Genomic DNA, 12095 nt, shown 5'->3' on the forward strand with positions numbered 1-12095 from the left:
ACTTGGAGGGGAACTTCCAGGTGGTGGTGTTCCCATCTATCTGCTGCCCTTGTCCTTCTAGATGGTAGTAGTCATGGGTTTGGAAGGTGCTATCTAAAGGGCCTTGGTGAATTCGTGCAGTGCATCTTGTAGCTGGTACACACTGCTGCCACTGTGCATCAGTGGTGGAGGGAGTAAATGTTTGTGGATATGGTGCCAATCCTGGTTGCTATGTCCTGGATGGTGTAAATCTTCTTGAGTGTTGTGGGAGCTGCACTCATCCAGGCAAGTGGGGAATATTCCATCACACTCCTGAATTGTGCCTTGTAGATGGTGGACAGGCTTTAGGGAGTCAGGAGGCGAGTTATTTGTTGCAGAATTCCTAGCCTCTGACCTGTTCTTGTAACCACAGTATTTATATGGCGAGTCCAGTTCAGTTTCTAGTCAATTGCAACCTCCAGGAGGTTGATAGTAAAGGATTTAGTGATGGTAATGCCATTGAACATCAAGGGACGATGGTTAGGTTCCCTCTTGCTGGAGATGGTCATTGCCTGGCACTTGTTTGGCACGAATGTTACTTGCCACTTGTCAGCCCAAGCCTGGATATCGTCCAGGTCTTGCTGCATTTGGACATGGACTGTTTCAGTATCTGAGGAGTCGCAAATGGTGCTGAACATTGTGCTATCATCAGTGAACATCCTCACTTCTGACCTTATGATGGAAGAGAGGTCATTGATGAAGCAGCGGAAGATGGTTGGGCCTAGGGCACTACCCTGGCATCTGTGATGCTGGGGACCTCTGGAGGCAGCCGAGGTGGATCATAGGAACAGGAGAAGACCATTCAGCCCATTGAGCCTGCTCCGCCATTCAATATGATCATGGCTGATGGAACACTTCAATACCTTTTACCCACACTATCCCCATAACCTTTTACGTTATTGTTAATCAGAAATCTATCAATCTCTACTTTAAACTTACTCAATGACTGAGCTTCTATGGCCCTCTGGGGTAAAGATTTCCAAAGATTCACAACACTCTGAGTAAAGAAATTTCTCCTCACCTCAGTCCTATGTGGCTTCCCCCTTATTTTGAAATTGTGCCCCCGGCTCTAGACTTTCCAACCAGGGGAAACATCTTACCTTCATCTAACCTGTCTATTCCTTTAAGTATTTTATAGGTTTCAATGAGATCACCTCTCATTCTTTGAAACTCTCAAGAATAAAAGCCCAGTTTGTCTAATCTCTCTTCATTAGACAGTCCTGCCATCCCCAGGACAAGTCTGATGAACCTTCGTTGTGCTCCCTCTGTGGCAATAATATCCTTTGAGGTAAGGGGACCAAAACTGCACACAGTACTCCAGATGCAGTCTAACCAAGCTTCTATACAATTGAAGCAAGACTTCACTACTCCTGTACTCAAATCCTCTTGTGATAAAGGCTAATATTCCATTACCCTTCCTAATACAAAAACATAATTACCTGGAAAAACTCAGCAGGTCTGGCAGCATCGGCGGAGAAGAAAAGAGTTGACGTTTCGAGTCTTTCTAATAGCCTGCTGCACCTGTATGTTAGCCTTTAGTGACTTATGGATCAGGACACCCAGATCCCTTTGTACATCTACACTCTAATCTCGTAGCATTTAGGAAATACTCTGCACATCTGTTCCTTCTACCAAAGTGGATAACCTCACATTTTGCCACATTATATTCCATCTGCCATGTTCTGTCCCACTCACTAAGTCTGTCCAAATCCTCCTGCAGCTGCTTTACATCTTCCCCACAACACACATTCCCACCTAGCTTTGTATCATCCGCGAACTTAGAAATATTACATTTGGTCCCCACATCCAAATCATTGATATATATTGTGAACAGCTGGGGCCCAAGTTCTGATCCTTGCGGTAATCCAATAGTCACAGCCTGTCAACGTGAGAATGATCCATTTATTCCTACTCTCTGTTTTCTGCCTGTTAGCCAATCCTTAATCCATACCAGTATATTGTCTCCTATCCCACATGCTTTTATTTTGCTAATCAGCCTCCTGTGGGGGACTTTATCAAAATTCTTCTGAAAATCCAAGTATACCATGTCCATCGATTCTCCTTTATCAATTTTGTTAGTAACATCCCCAAAAAACTCCAAGTTTGTCAAACATGATTTCCCATTCACAAATCCATGCTGACAATGCTTAGTCAGATCATGGTTATCCAAGTATCCATTTATCACATCCTTTATAATAGATTCTAGCATTTTTTCCCAGCTACTGATGTAAGGGTCTGTACAGGTCTGTGGTTCTCTGTTTTTGCTCCCTCCCTTCTTAAATAGTGGGGTGACATTTGCTACCCTCCAATCTTCAGGAACCCTTCCAGAATCTATAGAATTTTGGATTCGACACTTCTTGCTGAAGTTGTAGCAAATGCTTCAGCCTTATCTTTTGCACTGAGGTGCTGGGCTCCCCCATCATTGAGGATGAGGATATTTGTGGAGCCTCCTCCTCCAGTGAGTTGCTTAATTGTCTGCCACCATCCACAACTGGATGGGGCAGAACTGCAGAGCTTAGATCTGAGCCGGTGGCGTGGGACCCTTAGCTCTGTCTAACACTTGCTGCTTATGCTGTTTGGCACGCAAGTAGTCCTGTGTTATAGCTTCACCAGGTTGACACCTCATTTTTAGGTATGCCTGGTGCTGCTCCTGGCATGCCCACCTGCATTCTTCATTGAACCAGGATTGATCACCTGGTTTGATGGTAGTGGTAGAGTGGGGGATATGCCGGGCCTTGAGGTTACAGATTATGTTTGAGTACAATTCTGCTGCTGCTAATGGCCCACAGCACCTCATGGATGCCCAGTCTTGAGTTTCTAGATCTGTTCGAAATCTATCCCATTTAGCACAGTGGTAGTGCCACACATGATGGAGGGTATCCTCAATGTGAAGGTGGGACTTCATCTCCACAACGACTGTGCAGTGGTCACTCCTACCAAACTGGCATGGACAGATGCATCTGCAGCAGGCAGGTTGGTGAGGATAAGGTCAAGTATGTTCTTCCCTCTTGTTGGTTCCCTCACCACCTGCCGCAGACCCAGTCTAGCAGTTATGTCTTTTAGGACTCAGTCAGCTCGGTCAGTAATGGTGCTACTGAGTGAGGCATTCTTGGTGATGGACATTGAAGTCTCCCATCCAGAGTACATTCTGTAACCTTGCCACCCTCGGTACTTCTCCAAGTGGAGCACTGATTCATCAGCTGAGGGAGGGTGGTACATGGTAGTCAGCAGGAGGTTTCCTCACCTATGTTTGACCTTATGCCATGAGACTTCATTGGGTCCGATTGTTGAAGACTCCCAGGGCAACTCCTTCCCGACTGTATACCACTGTGCTGCCACCTCTGTTAGGTCTGTCTTGCTGGTGGGACAGGACATGCCCAGGGATAGTGATGCTGGTGTCTGGGACATTATCTGTAAGATATGCAGAGTACTCCAGCTGTGGCCTAACATATTTAATACAGTTCCAGCATCACCTTCCTGTTGTTATGCTCTCGGCCTCAGCTAATATAGGAAAGCATCCCACGTGCCTTCATTTTCCCAAAAATATACTTTATTTGTACAATTTATAAAAGTACATTTCATTTCAGTTCAAAGTTGACATTACATAAAGTGCAAACCAGTACAGTTCAATACAGTATGTGATACTCTGAGGTGCCTCACAACAAAAACAGCTTAAATTTACAATATTCATTTCATGCCAAACAAAAAGCCCAAAGATTGTTATTCTGTTACTAACCCTTTAATGTGTCCCTCAGCATGTTGTCCTGAACATTGGAATGTGCTAGTCTGCAATACTGGGTCATTGACAGCTCTTTGCACTGTACGACTAGCAAGTTTCAAGCAGACCAAAGAGTGTTTTTCACCGGATTGATCGTCCTCCAGCAACAGTTGATGTTTATCTCGGTGTGCATTCCTTGGAACAGCCTGCATTATGGAGTTGCTGAGATGAATCTTGACAAATACATTGCATCTCTTTCCAGACCTGTTTCGCAAAAGCACAATCTAGAAGGAGGTGGCGAGAGTCTCTTCCCCACCGCAGCTAACTCGAGGACAATGTGTGGAGTGGATGAGATTTAGCATGCAGGGAGGATCTTTCCAACATATGCCAGTAATAAAGCAGGGTGTCCTGGATTTGTTTGCCCTATCTTTCCCCTTCATAGGAATATACCTTGATTGTGTCTGGGCTGCCTTTAAAGAAGAGATAGTTCATTGTTCAGTTACTGTTTTGCCTCCTGACCCAGATCCATTCTTACCCCATTAAAGTTGGCTTTCCCGCAGTTAATTGTTCTTACTCTGGAGCCAATCTAAACCTTATGGTGCAATGATCACTTCCCTAAATGTTCCCCTATTGACACTTGACCCAGTTGTCCCAACTCATTCCTAAGAACCAAGTCTAGCAATACCTCCCTTCTCAGTGAACTTGAAGCACACTGTAGAAAGTTTTCCTGAACACACTCTAGGAACTCTTGCCCATCTCTGTCCTTCACACCAGTCTATATTCAGATAAGTCCCACGTCACAACTACTCTATAACTCTTGCACTTCCCTGTAACTTCCTTGCAAATTTGTTCCTTTACATCTTTTCCATTAGTTGCTGGCCTATAGACTACACCAAGCAATGTAATTGCACAATTTTTTGTTCCATAGCTCCAGCCAAATAGACTCTGTCCTTGACTCTTCTGGGAAATCCTCTCTCTCCAGCACTGCAATGTTCTCCTTAATCAATACTGCCACCCTTCCCCCTTTCCTTCCTATTTTTCCTGAATATCTTGTATCCCATAATATTTAATACCCAGTCCTGCCTTTTTGAGCTAGGGTTATTATTATTGCCAGGAAATCATACTTCCACATGGCTATCTGCATTTGCAAAGCACCAAGCTTGTTTACCATACTCTGCATTAATATACATGCTCAGTGACCCTAATTAGACTTTATTGTTTTCCCTCTTACTCTGAACCCATCTAATATCTTACTATTTCCTATTCTGATGCTTTCTGTCTCTTGCAGTATTCTGTGTGCCTAGGTCTTCCTCAAGTATTATCTCCTCATTCCCGCATCCCTGCCAAGTTAGTTTAAATCTTCCCCAAAAGCACTAGCAAATCGCCCCACGAGGAAATTGGTCCCGGCTCTATTTAGGTGCAACCCATCTGGGCTGTACAGGTCCCATCTCCCCCAAAGATGGTCCTAATGGCCCTTTGAACTGAGGAATCTAGACTGGAGGTGGACGTTTGAGGGAAAATCAACAACTAACATGCTTTCAAACGTCAGTTGATAAGAATTCAGGACCGGCATGTTCCTGCTAGGATGATGGATAAGCATAGCAAATTTAAGGAACCTTGGATAACAAAGGATATTGTGAGATTAGTCAAAAAAAGGGAAGCATTTGTAAGGGCTAGAAGGCTGGGAACAGATGAAGCCCATGGAGAATATAAAGAAAGTAGGAAGAAACTTAAGCAAGGAGTCAGGAGGGCTAAAAGGGGTCATGAAAAGTCACTGGCAACCAGGATTAAGGAAAATCCCAAGGCCTTTTCTACATATGTAAAAAGCAAGAGGGTAGCCAGGGAAAGGGTAGGCCCACTCAGGGACAGAGCTGGGAATCTGTGTCTGGAGCCAGAAGAAATGGGAGAGATACTAAATGAAAACTTCTCATCAGTATTCAACAAAGGGAAGGACTTAGTGGTCGATTTGTCTAGGGAAGAGTGTGTAAACAGCCTGGATCATGTTTAGATCAAAAAAGAGGTGTTAGGTGTCTTGAAGAATATTAAGGTGGATAAGTCCCCAGGGCCAGTCCCCAGGATCTACCCCAGAGTACTTAGGGAGGCAAGGGAGGAGATTGCTGGGGCCTTGACAGGAATCTTTGTATCCTCACTGGCTATGGGTGAGGACTGGAGAATGGCCAATGTTGTTCCATTGTTTAAGAAGGGTAGCAGGGATAATCCAAGAAATTACAGGCCAGTGAGCCTTACGTCAGTGGTAGGGAAATTATTGGAGAAGACTCTTCGTGACAGGATTTACTACCATTTGGAAGCAAATGGGCGTATTAGTGAGAGGCAGCATGGTTTTGTGAAGGGGAGGTTGTGTCTCACTAACTTGATCGAGTTTTACGAGGAAGTGACAAAGATGATAGACGACAGAAGGGCAATGGATGTTATATACATAGATTTCAGTAAGGCCTTTGACAAGGTCCCTCATGGCAGACTGGTACAGAAGGTAAAGTCGCACGGGATCAGAGGTGGGCTGGCAAGATGGATACAGAATTGGCTTGGTCATAGAAGACAGAGGGTAGCAGTGGAAGGGTGCTTTTCTAAATGGAGAGCTGTGACTAGTGGAGTTCCGCAGGGATCAGTGCTGGGACCTTTGCTGTTTGTAGTTTCAAAAATGATTTGGAGGAAAATGTAACTGGGCTAATTAGTAAGTTTGCAGATGACACTAATGTTGGAGGAGTGCAGATAGTGAAGAGGATTGTCAAAGGATACAACAGGATATAGATTGGTTGGAGACTTGGGCGGAGAAATGGCAGATGGAGTTTAATCCGGACAAATGCGAGGTAATGCATTTTGGAAGGTGAAATACATTAAGGAATTATACAGTAAATGGCAGAACCCTTAAGTACATTGATGGGCAGAGGGATCTGGGTGTACAGGTCCACAGGTCACTGAAAGTGGCAATGCAGGTGGATAAGGTAGTCAGGAATGCATATGGCATGCTTGCCTTCATCAGCAGGGGTATTGAGTATAAAAGCTGGGAAGTCATGCTGCAGCTGTATAGAACCTTGGTTAGGCCATACTTGGAATATTGCATGCAATTCTGGTCGTCACATTACCAGAAGGATATGGAGGTGTTGGAGAGGGTGCAGAGGAGGTTTACCAGGATGCTGCCTGGTCTAGAGATTATTAGCTATGAGGAGACGTTGGAGAAACTCGGATTGTTCTCACTAGAGCGACGGAGACTGAGGGGCGACTTGATCGAAGTTTACAAAATTATGAGTGGCATAGACAGAGCAGATAGACAGAAGCTTTTTCCCAGGGTGGAAGAGTCAATTACTAGGCGTCATAGATTTAAGGTGAGAGGAGAAAACTATAGAAGAGATGTGCTGGGCAAGTTTTTTACGCAGAGATTAGTGAGTGTCTGGAATTCGCTGCCAGAGGAGATAGTGGAAGCAGCTGTGATAGTGGTTTTTAAGAGGCAGCTTGACAAATACATAAATAGGATGGGAATAGAGGGATATGGACCCTGGAAGTGCAAAATATTTTGGTTGATGGGCAATATGATCGGCGCAGGCTTGGAGGGCCGAAGGGCCTGTTCCTGTGCTGTACTTTTCTTTGTTCTTTGAATCTAAAGCCTTCCATCCTGCACCATTTTTACAGCCATGCATTCATCTGCTTTATTGTCCTATTTCTATACTCACTTGCATGTGATACCCCAAGTAATCCGGAGATTACTGCCTTTGAGGTCCTGCTTGCTAATTTCTTACCTAACTCTCTAAATTCAGGCTGTAAGACCACATCCACCTTTCTACCAATGTTGTGGACCGCAACTGCCGACTGTTCACTCTCCCCACTCCAGGTGCTCTGCAGCTGTCCAGTGATATCCTTGACTCTGGCATGATGGAGGCAACATATCATACTGGATTCATGTCTGCGGCTGCTGAAACACCTGTCTATTCCCCTATCAAATCTCCTATCACTATTGCTCTTCCAGACTTCTTCATGCTCCCCTGTACAGCTGGGCCAACCATGGTGCCGTGACGTGGCTCTGGCTGCACTCTCCAGATGAACTCATCACTTTCATTAGTATTCAGAACTGAATACCGGTTGGTGAGTGAGATGCACTCAGTGGACTCCTGCATTACCTGTCTACTTCTTAACTGCATGGTGGTCACCTACCCTCTATACCCCCTCCATTAACATGTTATCCATGAAGCACTGAACCTCACCAATATGCCACAGTGATGCCAATTGCTGCTCAAGCTCCAAAGCCCACAGCTCAAGCTGCTGCAGCTGATGACACCTCCTGCACGTATAGTTATCCAGAAGTTCCCATATGGTAGAAGAGCACCCCAGAGGTCGGAGTTGCCCCGCCATTCCTTTACTTATTAGATAATAAACCTTACTACTTGTACAGAAAGACTCACCAGCTACTCACTTCTCTTCTGTCAACATCACTTAAATATAGGGAAATGAAGTGAAATGTTTTAAATAATCGTTTGGGAGTACAGAATTTGAGTTGCTGAAAAAAGACATTTTGTTGAAGCTTTTCATCTTGCATTCATCAGGACAATCACAAGAAGACAAATGTCAGGGGAAGCAACAACTTTACACTGTATGGGAAGAGAGTGCTGTTTGGTTGGCAAGTGGACTCCGATTGGTAGAGGTGTTGCCATGGAGAATGCATCAGTTAATGGTGACTGTTAACTGCCAAGTATTGTTTGAAATTTAAACCAGGTAGCCTGACCCTGATTGGTCAAGGAATTGCCCTGAGGAATGAACCCAGCAAATGGCTGTCACTTATTTTGTTTAGCTGAAACAGGCACAATGTGTGTATATGTTCTTTCTGTCTGCAAAGAACAGGACCCTGTGAATTAATATATGTAGCTTCCAGTACATGCAAATGCATCACATTGCGAGTCCGACTGACAATCTTAAATTGGTTGTCAGCATAATTTTTAGTACACTGAGGATCATTTAGCAAATGTCCAATCGCAGAGTCACATCTAATGCTGGAGACTGTGTTTTAAGTTTTGCAAGCACGGGCTGGTTGGGTACAGTCTGTATCTTGCCCGTTGCAAGCAGATAAAGGGACATGCTGTTTGATATGATCTGCCAGTCTTTGGGACGTATTACCTATATACCTAGCATCACACTGGCACTGAAATTCATATACCACATTACTCATTTGTGTGATAAGCAGAACGTCCTTTTGGCTTGCCGGCAGCATCCTGTTAATGGCAAATACCACTCGTGCTGCTACTTCATCGAAGCAGCGTGAAACAGATAACTTCACCTGTTGCTCAAATTTTTGAGATACCTTGCCCTTCCAAGGTAATCTGATGTAGAATGGGCACTTTTCAGGGCCAAAAGTGATGGTCTTAGGCCTGTTCATGAGTTTGCACAATATACAGTGTGAAATGATCAGATCAGGGTAGCCATTATCCCTAGGATGTCATTGATGCATCATATTTCAGCATCAAACCTGCGTGGTGAGCAAATTGCTTGGGCCCTATTTACAGGGTTGCCAATAAGGCCAATCTTATAGCACATGGAACTGTACGAATCCCAACACGTTCTGACCGGTGAAGGTTGGCTTGTGATAGACCGTTGTAGAGAATCCTCTGGCAGTTTCTCAACTAGTACGTCAAGGAAAGGGAGTTCAGTTGACTGCTCCATTTCAAAGGTGAATTTGAGCACGGGATGGAGTCCATTGAGACATGCAAGGAAATTATTAAATGCTGCTATGGATTTAAGTTTAGCAAAGGTGTCATCCACATATTGGAAATATGCAAGGGGTAGGAGGTTATGTGTCATTCCATCTAAGACGTATTTCATTGTGACATTCGTATTCTTACGATTGTCCTGATGAGCACAAGACAAAAAGCTTTGACAAAATGTCTTTTCTCAGCAATGCTGAAATGTTTTCCAAATAATTTCCCAGCTCCTTAGACTAACGCCCTAACTTGGGAGATAGGGACACGCAGCTACGATATTCATCAAACCAATCAACTCATGGTCTTCTTATGATGTCAGTTTTGATTTTTTTCTCATTTTTTTCAAACATGAGCGTGCCCAGGTCTGTTGCTGCAGCTGACTGCCTCCAGGTAATATCCTCAGTTACCCACACTTGGGGAGCTCAGAGCCATGCATTACAGAAATCAATCAAGTGAACTTGTACCTGACGGACCTCCTTCTCAATATAAAAGCATAAAGTTTTCCACAAATGGGCATGAGCCTTTCCTTATAGCATGATTGTATCCTGATTTTTAAAAGCTTTTCTTCAAAGACTGGACCTCCTTAGGTATCTCAAACGTTCTGCAACTTTTGACATGGGTCCTCCAATGCCTCTCCACTGTAGTCCTATTGGGTGGGACTGCACTTGCATGGTTCCATTTTTATCTATCTAATCATAGCCAGAGTATCACCTGCACTGGCTCCTCCTTTGTTCCTGCGCTATTATCTCTCCCAAGGATCTATCCTAGGCCCTCTCCTATTTCTCATCTATATGCTGCCCGTCCTTCATCAACACGGGGTAAGTTTCCACATGTAGCACATGTACCTCCACTGTACTCCTCCACATGTCTTCCTCCACTGGTCTCTAAATTATCGGACTATTTTTCTGACATCCAGCATTATAGGAGCAGACATTTCCTCCAGTTAACCACTGGGAGGTTAAAGCCACAAACTACGTTCCTGAACCACCAGCTGTATAAATTGTCTAAGGCCAAACCGACTGTTCACAAACTTGGTGTCATATTTGTCTCCAAGATGAAAGCTTCTAAGCACATGGTCGCGCCATCACTAAGATTGTCTATTTCCGACTCCACCTCCTTTCAGCTCGTCTCCTGCCGCATCCCCTTGTTGCTGCTAGAATGAAAAGTTCTAACGCGTTCCTGAAAAAACCTTATTGTTATCGCCATAGTGCAACGCACCTCCGTTTATAATTCCAGATGATTGTTTGCTGGGGTAGAGTGTTGCAATTGGCAGCGGCTGGAGGGGAGGTTTCAATTCAAAGTTGCTCCGGGGCTCCCCCTCTGACTGAACGGGGTTACTGTCCTGCAGCGGACAGGCTGTGTCCCAAAATGCTTTGCGAGGTTTGCAAAAATTATTTGTGTTCGGCAAGTGCAGAATATATGAATATACCGTATGTTCCTAGGAACATGTTGTTATAAAATAGTCAGTCTGTATGATAACGAGGTTCAGGAAAATTAGTGAACGGCTGTATACAGTTTGGTCACCCTTACTGTACAGTGTACTGCAGGTGATCAGGTCCAAGCTTCGCAAGAGCTACAGTAAAAGGGTTTCTGCTGTGAATGGCACATGGAAGAGGCGCTTGCGCTTTATCCGTGCGGAATCGATATCAAGAGATTTCGGAAGCACAATTTTTGTTCCTTGGAGCTGCTGGTGATCGTTTGTCTCGGCGCTCCGCAATTAAGTTTAATTTAGAACGGAAGAAAAAAAGTCTTTTGCATTTCCTTAGTACCCGAGGTTAGTGTAGCATTTGTTTTGTTTTTATAAGTGTAGCACCTGTAGGTTGAGCGTAGTAGAACAGTTGCTGCATTAGTCATCAACCTGAAGTAGCGCTCCCGATGAGCGCTTTCATTTTAAGAGTGCTGAATATAGGCATGTGAATTTGCTACCATCTACATTCTGAACGTGAATGTATGTGCCACAGCGTAAACACATGGTATTTAAATCTAATGGAAGCATTCATTAGAAATAGGGAAGGACTAAAATTTAAAGCAGCGCAAAAAGAATTTGCATTTCTTTTGAACCTTGCATGTGCCATCTGAAAAACAAGCCACCCAGTCTAATCCCACTTTCCAGCATTTGGGCCGTAGCTCTGCAGGTTATGACACTTGAGGTGCTTATTCAGACACCTTTTAAATGAGTTGAGGGTTTCTGCCTCTGCAACCTTTTCAGGCAGTGATTTCTAGACCCCCACAACCCTCTGGGTGATAAAAAATTCTTCTCCCCTCTAATCTTTCTACCAATGACTTTAAATGTATGCCCCCCGTCACTGACCTCTCTGCTGAAGTAACTAGGCCTTCCCATTCACTCTATCCAGGCCTCTCATAATTTTGTGGATCTCACTTTAATCTCCTTTCAGCCTGTTTCAAGGAGAGCAATCCAATCTTTCTGCATAGTTGCAATTTTACAGTCCTGGCAACATCCTCATAAATCTCCTCTCATGCAATTACATACTTTCTGTAATGAGGTGACCAAAACTGCACACAGTACTCCAGTTGTATTTTATATAGTTCCAGCATAGCCTCCCCGCTTTTATATTCTATGCCTCAGCTAATAAATGAAAGAATTCCACAGGCCTTCTTAACCACATTATCAACTTGTCCTGCTATCTTCAGGG

At 44.2% G+C, this 12095-nt stretch overlaps 1 non-coding gene across 1 annotated transcript; it reads left to right on the forward strand.

The window, feature by feature from the left end:
- Positions 1–11020: 11020 nt before the first annotated feature.
- Positions 11021–11155, forward strand: LOC121288765. The gene has a single exon (XR_005945442.1). It is a non-coding gene; the product is annotated as a U11 spliceosomal RNA (small nuclear RNA).
- The last annotated feature ends 940 nt before the right edge of the window (positions 11156–12095 follow it).

The sequence above is a fragment of the Carcharodon carcharias genome, chromosome 15 (assembly GCF_017639515.1).
Source record: "Carcharodon carcharias isolate sCarCar2 chromosome 15, sCarCar2.pri, whole genome shotgun sequence".
In the NCBI taxonomy this organism is placed as follows: domain Eukaryota; kingdom Metazoa; phylum Chordata; class Chondrichthyes; order Lamniformes; family Lamnidae; genus Carcharodon; species Carcharodon carcharias.